Source organism: Pinus tabuliformis, chromosome 4_1 (genome assembly GCF_031772625.1).
Source record: "Pinus tabuliformis cultivar Carrire ecotype Pingquan chromosome 4_1, CPIR1, whole genome shotgun sequence".
Classification (NCBI taxonomy): domain Eukaryota; kingdom Viridiplantae; phylum Streptophyta; class Pinopsida; order Pinales; family Pinaceae; genus Pinus; species Pinus tabuliformis.
This window is the reverse complement of record NC_142303.1, coordinates 481087963-481100018: the sequence shown is the minus strand read 5'-3', so window position 1 is coordinate 481100018 and position 12056 is coordinate 481087963. Positions and strand designations below refer to the sequence as shown.

Sequence of the window (12056 nt, the reverse complement as noted above, 5' to 3'; positions counted from 1 at the left end):
GATTAGTTTAACAGTTATGACACTTATCTCATTGATTAGGATTTTATTCTTGACAAAGAGAGAGAAAACAAACTTCAATGTTTACAAAATGGGGTAAATTTTCCAAAGAATGATGAAAACTTATTCTATGGGTTATTTTGCATAGCTATTAAGGATATTGATGTCTTTGATGTGGAGAATCTAAAAGATGAATTATGTGTAAAACTTCTACAGAATGGTAAAATATCATGTGAAAACTTTTGGACAAAGATGTATAGAGAGATGGTTGAACCTAATGCAATGCCTCCTTTCACTTGATGAGAATGCCTATCTAATATTTAGTTGACTATAAAAGAAGGTTTGGGACATAGTTATGAGAGTGGTCGTGCCTTTTCTCTCCCCAAGTGAGTTTAGGTAGACATTTTTTACACTTTTCTATTATGGGAATAATTTTTCTTCGTTAATATTTCATCATTTAGCGATCACTTTTATTGGGCCTGCGTTATTTCAATGTATTCATGCATTGATGTTCCCCAATATTCATATTTTTTTAGTTTGGGTTGTTTGAAATACATATAAAATATTTTTTTAGGATATATTTACTTTTTATAAGCATTGTTTCCTTCCATTATAAGTGTAATCTAGACAACTTAAGAATCTTTGTTCCATAATCTTCTTTCTAAAAAATAAATATCCTAAATTTGATTCATTACTTCCTTCCACATTCCATCCGCTCCTCCCATCTGTGCTCTTTTGCACCTATGGATGCAATTGCTAGTAAATATATTGTTTTAAAGAAAAAAAATTAAAATAAATTTTTAAGAATATCTATATATATATATATATATATATATATATATATATATATATTTCAGTTATAATTATGTGATAATATTGATAGTCTTTCTTATATTAGAATAATATTTTAAGAATTATAATTTACTTATTATAATTATTAAATCGACTATATTAAATTTTCATTAAATATTTTAAAATATCCTTAATGGTAGTTATAAAATAGAAATTAAGATATATTTTAAAAATATCTATGCACTTTGTATATTTTTAATTAAATTAATTAATTAAGAATGACATATGCACATGAATTATGATCATTTGGCCATATGTTTTTTTATATCATGGTATTGATCCATAATATTGTAACAAAGTCTACATATATGTTAAGAATCTGTAGAGTAAAGTGGAAGTGAATCTCTATGGTTATTGGTTATATATATTTTACTCATATGTAAATTCTTTTATAATTAATATTAATAATAATATAAAATATAGTTCATTTTTTTATAATTAATATTAATAATAATATAAAATTTACTTGATTTTTTTATAATTAATATTAATAATAATATAAAATTTACTTGATTTTTATAATTGTTGAATTGAGACTTTTGTGATCCATAATAGTTATAAGAAGAGCTTCGGCCTAAATCACATATAGAAAGACCTTTGTCGACGCATTTCGAGCCAACAAGTGTGGCTCATCGTCACTGACGATGAGCCACACTTGCTGGCTCGAAATGCTTTGACAAAGGTCTTTCTATATGTGATTTACGTCGAAGCTCTTCTTATAACTGATTTTTATAATTTTTTATATCATGATAAGTGTTTTGATGCGAGTTCAAGTTTATTAGCCTTTTATTTTATAAAAAGTTATTGCTTAATTTATAACAACTACTTTAATATAATATAAAAAATATTAATATTATGTGACCCATTTTATATCATGGTACTAACAACTTCAGCACTGAATAAATTTATCAATGCTAAAACTACAATTACAAATTTGTGAATAACAATATTAGTAGGGAAACCCTATAAATTAAATGGCTAGTAAATCTTTATAGGAATCAATCCATAATAAATGTCAAAACACCTACTTCGTCATACAATTCAATGCTGCTAAAGTTTTAAAAAATAAAAATAAATTGAATTCTAACTTAATCTAAAATAATTATTATTATTATTAATGAGGAAATTAATTAATATATAAGTTAAATATATGCACATTTGAAAAAAGATATAAAAGTTTTCCAATCATAAACACTATAGAAATTTTTAATCTGTAAATAAATTTGGTTACACTACTATATACAAATAGCACAGCTTATAACATGTCATTTCATATAACATGTCACTTCATATGACACTTATCCATACACATTTTTTTTTTAAATTAATAATATTAATTTAAAAAAACAGAGATTTTTAATTTTTAAATAAGTTTCGTTGCACTACAATGTAATTAGTACTGAAGTAAATTTAGCCGTTTGATTTATATACTATAGAAAATTATTTTAGAATATTCTATTCCGCCCCTAAAACAAATACAGAAACGTGGCTATTCATATTACCGAAAGTACCGAAATTAAAGACTCATAGTGGTAGTATCCGCATATGAACCTTAATGGAAAATAATGTTAAAGCGAATAGTGATTTTAGCATGTTCAAAACAAAAACAGTACTAAATGAAATTACTGTCACCAAAACGTTAAAGGAAAATACAAGACCACGCAATACTTTTATTATCTGAAGAAGAGGTGGATAGTCACTGGTTGGAATAGCACATCATCAACTAATGTAGCTATTGAGATCAAATTCTGTAGCTCAGAGAAGCCTATGACTTTTATTTAAACACGGATATTAGATAGATGTGTATTGCGCAGTGCAGAACAATAGTTGATACTAAACACTGTCCTCCTCGTAGTGGATGGAACAGTCAGCCAGCTGAACAAGAGCACCGATGGCGTCGCTGCAAATGTTTAAAATTTGGGTAGCAAGATATGTTTCCCATAGGGTGCAATCGATCCCAGAGATTGACATATTGCAAACCCCACGCCCATAGGCAGATGGAGCACCCAAAATTCCTGGACTTGATGTTGTGTAGTTGTAACCGTTCGTGGCAGTGTTCGGCGCCTGCTGTGTGAGCACGCTTTCCAGGCTAACAATATAAAGACTTCCTGTTGGGATCTTCTGCGTGCCACACTGAGACGAAACCAAGGTTATATTCGACGCGCCTGCAGCACTGCCCAGCACCAGGGCCAGTTCCATTACTGCTAACGTAAACCCAAATGACCTCATCTACATGGCTGCCTCGAATGATATATAACCTCCAATAAACTCTCCGATTGACAAGCGCTATTGAGATGCGTATCAATGTGTGCAGGGCACCTCCATTGATAGCCCTCGCGGGGATGGCTTTGTGCGTAGGATAAAATCCGTGTGCTGCACGACGGTGGATCGCGCCTTACGTGGTTACTCCGAAGAATCAAATTCACGTTTGATTTTAACCGCTCATTACTTTTCCATGTATTCAAATCTCTCTTTCCTGTTATATTTATAAGTGACATTTTTTTTATTGCGATATAATTTATTATTATCATTATTATTATTATAATATAATATAATATAATATAAGATTATCACCTTTCCGTTTCCATGTATAAAAATATTATAAAGGTTTTGTAGGAATAAACACTGTCGTCTGTTTCTTTTGTTTTTTTGGCAGGTAAAATATATTCTCGTACAAAAAAAGTTTAAGTTCATTATATAGGTAATTACATGTATTTATTTATTTATTTATTTGTATTATTAAAAGCTTATAAAATGTATGAGGTTATTAATTATAAATTTTTTGTGATTAATAATATTATAAATTTGTTTAATGAAAAGAAAGTGAAAAGGTCGATGGTTAACACATAGTTGTTGAAAATCATTGCGGTTAAATCCATAACACATGAAAGAAGCAATGTAGTATTATTGACATTAACAACTCAAAAAACCATAAAGAATGTGTAAATGTAGCATTATTGACATCAACACTCAAAAAAACATAAAGAATGTGTAAATGTCATGAAAGAATAAACTAATTTTATAATGGGAAATAAAACATGGGAACTAATAAAAGTGCTCATAAATAAAGTACCTATAAGTTTAAAATGGTGGTTCAAGTATAAATTTAATGTTGATAGTTGTATGGACAATTATAAAGCTAGATTGGTAGCAAATTGATATTCATAGAAAGAAACAATAAACTATGATCACATTTAATTAAAATGAACATCCTTGGACTAAAAATTGCATTCTATACTAAGTAAAATTGGAAACTATATCAATTGTATCATAGGTGATCTTAGGTCAAGATTCTTGAATAGATATCTAAAAGGAAGAGTTTGTGTTGCTCAATGAGAGGGATTTATAAGGTAGCTTAAAAAAAACTTGTTTCTAGGATAGAGAAAGCATGGACTCAATAAACCATGATTATATATATATAATTTTTTCCTTTCCATGAGAGTTTGTTGTAGTTGTAACAACAACCTTCATCAATTCCTCTTAGTTCCTTGTGCCTAGAGAGAATTCAGGGGTCCACATCTTCAAACAATGAAAATTTCATCTTGCTAGGCCTATTCAACACTTGTGATCTACGATCAATCATCCTAACTTGAGATAATGGACGATGACATGCAAGCCTAACTCATATTTGTTTTCTAATCCAAAAGCACAAGCTAATCTTTCATGCTACGATCTACTTATGTGACCCTTAGAGAGAGGTTTATATCTTTCCTTTCATTCAAATGTAAGTCTTTTTGGGCTTGTGTAGCACGCTTCTAGGCCTGTAGCCAACATTATACTTCTCCCTTAGTCCTCTACTAAGTGCTACAACCTCAAACTTGAGCTTCAAACTTCATTTTCCGCCCTTCGAAACTCTATTCACTGCCACCTTGGACCTATAGCACGTGTTATAGTGGCCCCTTGAGCATCATCCTAGCACCACATTATCAAAAGATCACTTGTCTCGAACCTCCATCTTAAGCATTTTATTTTCTCTAGGTTTGATAGTGACTTGTTAAAGCTTGATCCAATGCTATAGTCCACTCTTCTCTTATCCAATATGTTTTTTCTTTCTTTTTAACCCCTCTAGCAGACCACCAAGCCTTTGGCTAGTGCTCTAGCACCCTAGTGACACTTATTCTAATGATATAGCCTCTCTTTTTTTCTCTCCAGAGTTTTTATTTTTCTTCCTCAAATCCTAGACCCTTCTAGCACTCCACTGAGTCTATTTTGATCACTATAGAGTGAGACTAACTCCTTCCCAAAGTTACATTTCATCCTCATGCCTCAATTCATATTCATCATTTACTCATTCAAGCCTCTTTCTTAGGGAAATTGATTTCTATCACGTTTTCCATGGTTAACAAATGAATTTATTAGAGATAAGAGGTATGATAAGGAAATATCACTAGAATAATTGATGTGTAAAATGCTTACGAACTCTTATCATGGTTTGGTAACCCTCAATTTCTAGTCCCTCAGTTGCCTAAGCTTTGTGTGTGTAGAACATTGAGGTTTCATGATAAAATCCATTCTATTTCTTTTAGCACAATTCCTCAAATAAATTTTGTATTGTTATCTACATTTATAATAGGATAAATGAACCAATTCTTTTATTCCTAGAAATACCAATTCATTTTTCTTAGTTGTATAAAGTAATCTCTACATGAGAGAATATATAGGAACCGTATCTTAATTGTAGTTATTAGAAGTAATTTCAATCCACATTGGTCATAATCCATGTCTCCTTACTACTGAACCCTAGTGTATGTATACCAAAACAATGATCCAACTATCAAACTTATAGCTTCTTTTATACAACATTTTAAACTAATCTACATAATAGATTCTTGTTGTTTCATTGTTTTTACTGAATACCCACCGATGTGTACATTTTTTTAGAGATAATTTTTAAAGGAAATTTAGTAAAAATATTATTTAGAATATTTTCCTTATAATACTAATATAGTTATCCCTAGTTATATATTTATAGACAAATAATTCTAGTATTATTAATATATGCATATACATATACTATAAATTGTTGTTGTTGTACGATATTCTACATAATTAAAATATGTTATAACCGAAAATAAAAGTCAAACAGTGAAGTTGAAGATGGATGTTTTATGTTTTTAAAATATTTCAAGAACTAAAGAGAGGTAGAGACTAAAAACATTTCTTGTGGAATATGTATAATATAAAATGTAATTTTCATTTCACATTTGGAGGAGTTAAATTAGCATAGATATTAATATTAATGAAATTTATAATATTTAGCTTGTGCATAAGTAAAAAATTAATTTCTCTACTTTATATATAAACTTATTAGTCTATCCCAAGGCAAGACTATATTAATGAATTTATTTATTAACCACTATGTATTTCTCTATTGACCGCTATTAATTTAGTCTTCACAAGAGTTATAGTTTTTAACGAAAATTAAATAAAATACATTTTATAAGAAACTTGGAACATGATCAATAATACATCTTTATGAGATACTTCCAATCATCCTAAGATATCTAATTCACATGACCCTAACAAATTCGTATAAATTACAATTGAAGTTTAAGTTTAGTGGAACTACCAAATGATTTTAAATTAGTTGAGACAAAATGATGTTATGTATTTATATTTATTTTAAATAATTTTTAACCAAACTATCATATTTTTTCTCTAATATTTTTTTACCCTATATATATATATATATATATATATATATATATATATATATATACAATTTTCTTAACATATTCTTTATAGGAAATTAATTTGTAAACATTTCGTTTAACAAAAATATTGATGTCATATTTTAGCCTTCATGTCATATGTCCTAGTTACAGCAATACACTCTCCTAAATTAGAGAAGCCGCCATATAAGCTCTACTAAGTATGTGAAATCACGATGTGGATAACCATCCCCTTTTCCAATCATTTCTAAAAATGTTTACGATTAATACATATTTCACTAATTTATCACTACTTTTTGGAAACAATTATAATTAATATATTTCTCACTAATTTTTTTGCAAATATTTTTGGAAACTACTAAAATTAATCCGTTTCATTAACTAATGTTTTAAGAATTCAATCTTGAAAATCTATTTTCAAACTGCTTTTTCAAAATGTGTTAACAATTACAAACATCACTCATGTCACTGCTCCAAATTTAAAACTTTTAAGACTTGTCAGTGCTTTGTTAAGTAACGTGCGAGTGCTTTGTTAAGTAACTCGTGCGTGAGTGAAATGGGATTTTTTCTTTAAAATGCGTCAAGTAAATATTCATAACTAATCGGTTATGGGCCTCAAGTTTGCATCTCATCTTACATAACTATCAAGCTAACTATCTTTCATGCATGTTAATCATGCATTAAAAAAACTCGTCTAAAATGTTGAGGCAATGCTATTCCTTCTCCTGTTGATCAATTACAATTGTAGGTATCATGTAATTCAAACCCACTGGTTAGTCGTCCTCTATATTTTCCATTTTTTCTTTGTTATTTCCCCATCATCTATTTTCAACGCTACAAAGTGTAAACAAAATGTTGAAAATAAAATTAAATTTATGCCTTCTGGTTGGAACTAAATGCAATATGAATTAAGTTCTTTGGTATCTTCTTCAATCACTAGGTACTCTATTCCATTTAAGGACCATATTAGAGTGGTCTGAGCTTTCGATAGGCTCTGGTATGGCCTTCCTTTCACAAATGTAGCCAGACTTTGTCACCCACTTGAAACTTGTGTGGCACCCGATGTTGAGCATGTCACTGCCTGTACTTAGCATTTGATTTCTCCAGAATTTCGTGGACCTGTAGGAGGATATGTTGGACATGGTCAATGAATTTGTTTTCCTTATCAGTTTTGGACTAGACATCAGTTGAGTCTGCCTAAGTAGCTGGAAATGGTATGGTCACATCAATGGGACATAGTGGCTAGAATCTCAACCCCGCCTAAAAAGGGATGTGGCCAGTCGAGTTGTGGAGAGCCCAGTTATAGCTGTGCTGAAGATAGGGGAGGCTCTCATCCCATGTGAGTGGATGCTTTGCGTTGTACATGTGCAAAATGTGTACGATCATCTTGTCGACGACCTTCATAACAGAATACATCTCTTTGTCATAAATGAGATAGTTCTGGACTATGTCTGAAAGTGTCTCATTGTGATATGCCATAGGATGCCCTGTTGAGTAAGGAGTGCCGCAATAGCATAGTCAGAGGCAATTGTCTCGATCTCGAATGGTTGTTGCGAGGCTGGTAATGCGAGCACTGGTGCCGAGTAGAGGCAATGTTTCAACTTTGTGAATGACTTATTTGGAGATTCCAACCAAAATAAATTTTCTTTCACTCCTCCCTTGGTGACTTGACTCAAGGGCCAAGTGATATGAGAGAATCCGAACACGAACCAATGATAGAAATTGGCAAGGCCCAAAATGTTGTAGAGCTCTGTTAGAGTGGTTGGAGATGGCCAATCCTGAATGACTTGGATCTTGGATGGATCCACATGAACCTCCCATTCATAAATAATGTATCCCAGATACTGAACTTGGGTCATGCCAAAAGCTCATTTCTCAAAATTAGCACATAGCTTGTGTTGTCATAGTGTTTGTAGAACATGCTGGATGTGGTGGATGTACTCTTCCCAACTCTGGTTGAAGATCAAGCTGTCATCCAAGTATACCACTACAAATGAGGTGGTGAGTAGTCATAAGATGTCATCCATCAGCCTCATGAAGGTTGTAGGAGCTTTCGTCAACCCGACGGGCATAACTAACCATTCAAAAAGGTCGTCATTGGCTTTGAATGTAGTCTTCCACACATCGAAGGGCTTGAGTGGTAGCTGGTGATATCATGATTTCAACTTGATCTTGCTAAAATATTCCCCCCCTTTAGTTGGTCGAAAAGTTCATCAATCCATGGGAATGGCTACCTATTTTGGATAGTCATCTTGTTCAATGCTCGATAGTTGATACAGAGTCTCGAAGATGCATCCTTCTTCTGTACCAACATGGTCAAGCTCCCTCAGGGCGATGAACTCAGTCAAATGTGACCTTTGTATAGTAGCTTCTGAATCTACCTCTTGATTTCGTTGTTCTCCAGAATGGAGCACAAATAATTAGTCCATTGGGTAGTGGCGCACCTAGGGTCAGATCAATGGAGTGCTCATCCTGATAGTGCAAAGGCACCCTTGTGGGGGAGGTGAAGATGTCCTCAACTCCTCCACGACCTTGTCCATATGTTGTTGTCATGTGAAGGGGACCTGTCTGGAGGTCGTGGCCACCATCTTCTTCTTTCTTTGAGGGCATATCATTAGGAAAACAAATTTCCCAGTTTTGGAAATGAGCTTACTACATTTTTTTGCAGTAACCAAAGAGATGGAGGTAGGTAGTGCTACATCTGGTATCCTCTACAACTTATTTCCCAAAGTAACAGTAACAACACAAGGCCTTTATGCATACACAGCATGTCGCTTCCACAAGTATGGTTGGCCTAATAATACATCAAAAAAATCAATGGGATCAACGTCACATAATACCTCATCCGTGAAGGGCTTGATGTTGTATGGAAGGTGACAATGTTGGCTCGCGTGGAGATCCCGTCCTTGGTGAAGCAACCCAATGGTGTATAGTTGGTGATATGTTGTGGTCGATAAGCCTAGTTGCTTGATGACATTTTGCTAAAATGAAGTTCTTTTGGCTCCACCTATCGATAATGAACTATATAAAGGAACCCTTTACCCACATCCAAGAGTGGAAGAGGTGCTTCTCCTCTGGATCTTTAAGTTACGCCTTATGGATCTTTGTGGTGGTGATGGTGGTGTTGGACTCAACATCGATAATCTACTTCGCTTTATCATTCCCCTTGTCGAGTTCTGACTCAGAGTCGAAACATGCATCTGATTCCGAAGCCTTTAGCTTGGCCACCAGTGACTTCTTGGCCTGACACTACTTGCGTTGTGAGTGGAGCTCTTATGGAATTCACACCACTTTCTCGTGTCCTTCTTTGGCTTTGTGGCATTTTTCTTTGCTTATGGTTTTGGCAGGTTATCCTAGGCCACCCTGCCTTGGCTTTGTCCTTTAATCCATGTTTTGGAGGCACCTTTCCCTTGCTTCAGATTCATAGATCCAAAGTCTCGCCTCTTCTATTTAAACTTATGCTCGATCTTGACAGTGTATCGGTAAGTTATGTTGAGAGAGGATATGTCCAAGAACTCCATCTCTTCCTAGTTGTACCTATGTATGTATTTGAGTACCAAATACTTCTTAGAATCCTTGATACCCTGCTTTGTGCAAAGGGTATGAAAAATATTGGTAAACTCCAGTACATCTTGGTCCATTCCTTACCACACCGTGGTCCACTTTATGTATCTATCCTCATAGCTTCTGACAAGGTAGTACTGCCCCTTAATGGCATCCTTAAATGAATTCCAAGTGGGTGCGACTGAAAACGATGAGGCCGTACTTTCATCCTTCTGCTTGTATTAGGTTTCCCACCAATCCTTGTCATTAGGGGTGTCTTTGGGAAGAAAGAAAGTAATCTTTTCCCACACGGAGAAATCATGAACAAAAAAGTACCCTTCTAACATATTTAACCATTTATCTACAGTGTCCCCATCTATCTTACCCTCAAATATGGGAATGTCAAACTTAACGTGTACATTAAAGGGTGGGGTGCTTCAAGAGTAGTTGTTGGAAGTAAACATGTCGCTCCTGGATAACTGTTGAAGGATCTGAGAAAAGTTGTCAATCATCGTGTTCCTTTGTCACTTGAAGGCCTCTTTGAGTGATATTTTGATAGGATCTCTTGCACCCTCATTTTTCTTTTCATCCGCCATGGGAGGATTTTGAGATTTGTGAGGGTGGTCTTACAACAGTTCAACTAGTTCAAGCCCTAACTCCTTATATGCTGACCTGACTGGGGACATGGAAATAAAAACAGATAAAGAGAAAACCACTTTGATACCACTAATATGGCTTTAAACATGAACACAAAAAGATACAGACATAACCAAAAATATGGAAATAATACTTCACTTCATTAATGTAAAATTTTGAAATATGCTTACAAACAGAAGTGCAAATAAACTAGCTCGGGCAATGGTAGCTTATCTCTAAGAAGAGATGTGGCAAGTACATGCCTCTGAACTACATTAAAAATAGGTTCAAGGGCATTTTTATTATTGAAAAATAAGAGGAAACCCTAAACAACCAAAACCATAACCTGAGGAGATGTAACACCAAGAGTTTATGGGCTCCGTTGGGGTTAGTTGGACAACCGAATTCTGGGGGTCATGACTTGGTCATATTATCTCCACTTGACGTGCATGATACCCATTTGGAAAGATCACTCTGAGGATTATGAAAAAAATATGATTTTAGCAAAGATCTTTGGTAGTATATTTCAAAAAAAACCTCATTTAGGGCCTTAAAACGGCTACAAACGTTTAGGACCTGAAAAAACTGCTAAAATTAGTAAACTGTGCTACAATTGAGGAAACTGAAAAACTAAAAGAAAAAATAATGGGGGTCCATGTGGAATTGGTTGGTGGAAACTAATATCCACCTGGATCACTAATACTATTCACTATGAATCCCTGATCTTGATAGCTCTTCTGAAATTCAATTTGTACTAGAACTGAGCCCAAAAACACTCAAAATCATTTCCACTTCCTCGCAAGTATTACAAACTATATATTACAAGTTTTGTATTCATTCAACAAAGCATATGATATAGGAAAAAGTAAAAATCATTTTTTGACTTATCAATTTTTGGGTTCGATCCTGAAACCTTAGGTACCGACTGTGCTACATATTAGTGCTTGTAGCTTTATTCATTCCATGAGTTAGTGTTACACAACATTTTGTCACTATCCCTATACTCCCCATTCCTTGATCTTAGAGGACCTCTACAATGAGCCCTACATGCTTTCCCTTCATGAAGAAACCCCAATTGTGTCGCTCTTCATGAGCAGATCAATTCCCTTTTCAGCCATTTCCCCTGGAACTTCTATTTTGCCTAGTTTACAAGACCAATGCTAATGGCCCTTGTATTCCTCGTGCCAATACGTAGGGACTAGAACCATCCCTAGTGTTGACCAGAGTGACTGATCTTTGTTACAGTCGCACCAGTCCTCTTATGGAAATTTTTGTAAATAAAGAGCCGAAGCTTCTAGCGCTAGATGCTTCATAACGGAAGTATAGTAAATGGTTTGGCAGGATGGCGTCGAGGAT

At 33.8% G+C, this 12056-nt stretch overlaps 1 pseudogene; it reads right to left on the bottom strand.

The window, feature by feature from the left end:
- Positions 1-2682: 2682 nt before the first annotated feature.
- Positions 2683-3048, bottom strand: LOC149176581 (antifungal protein ginkbilobin-like protein 1 pseudogene; annotated as a pseudogene).
- Positions 3049-12056: the final 9008 nt, after the last annotated feature.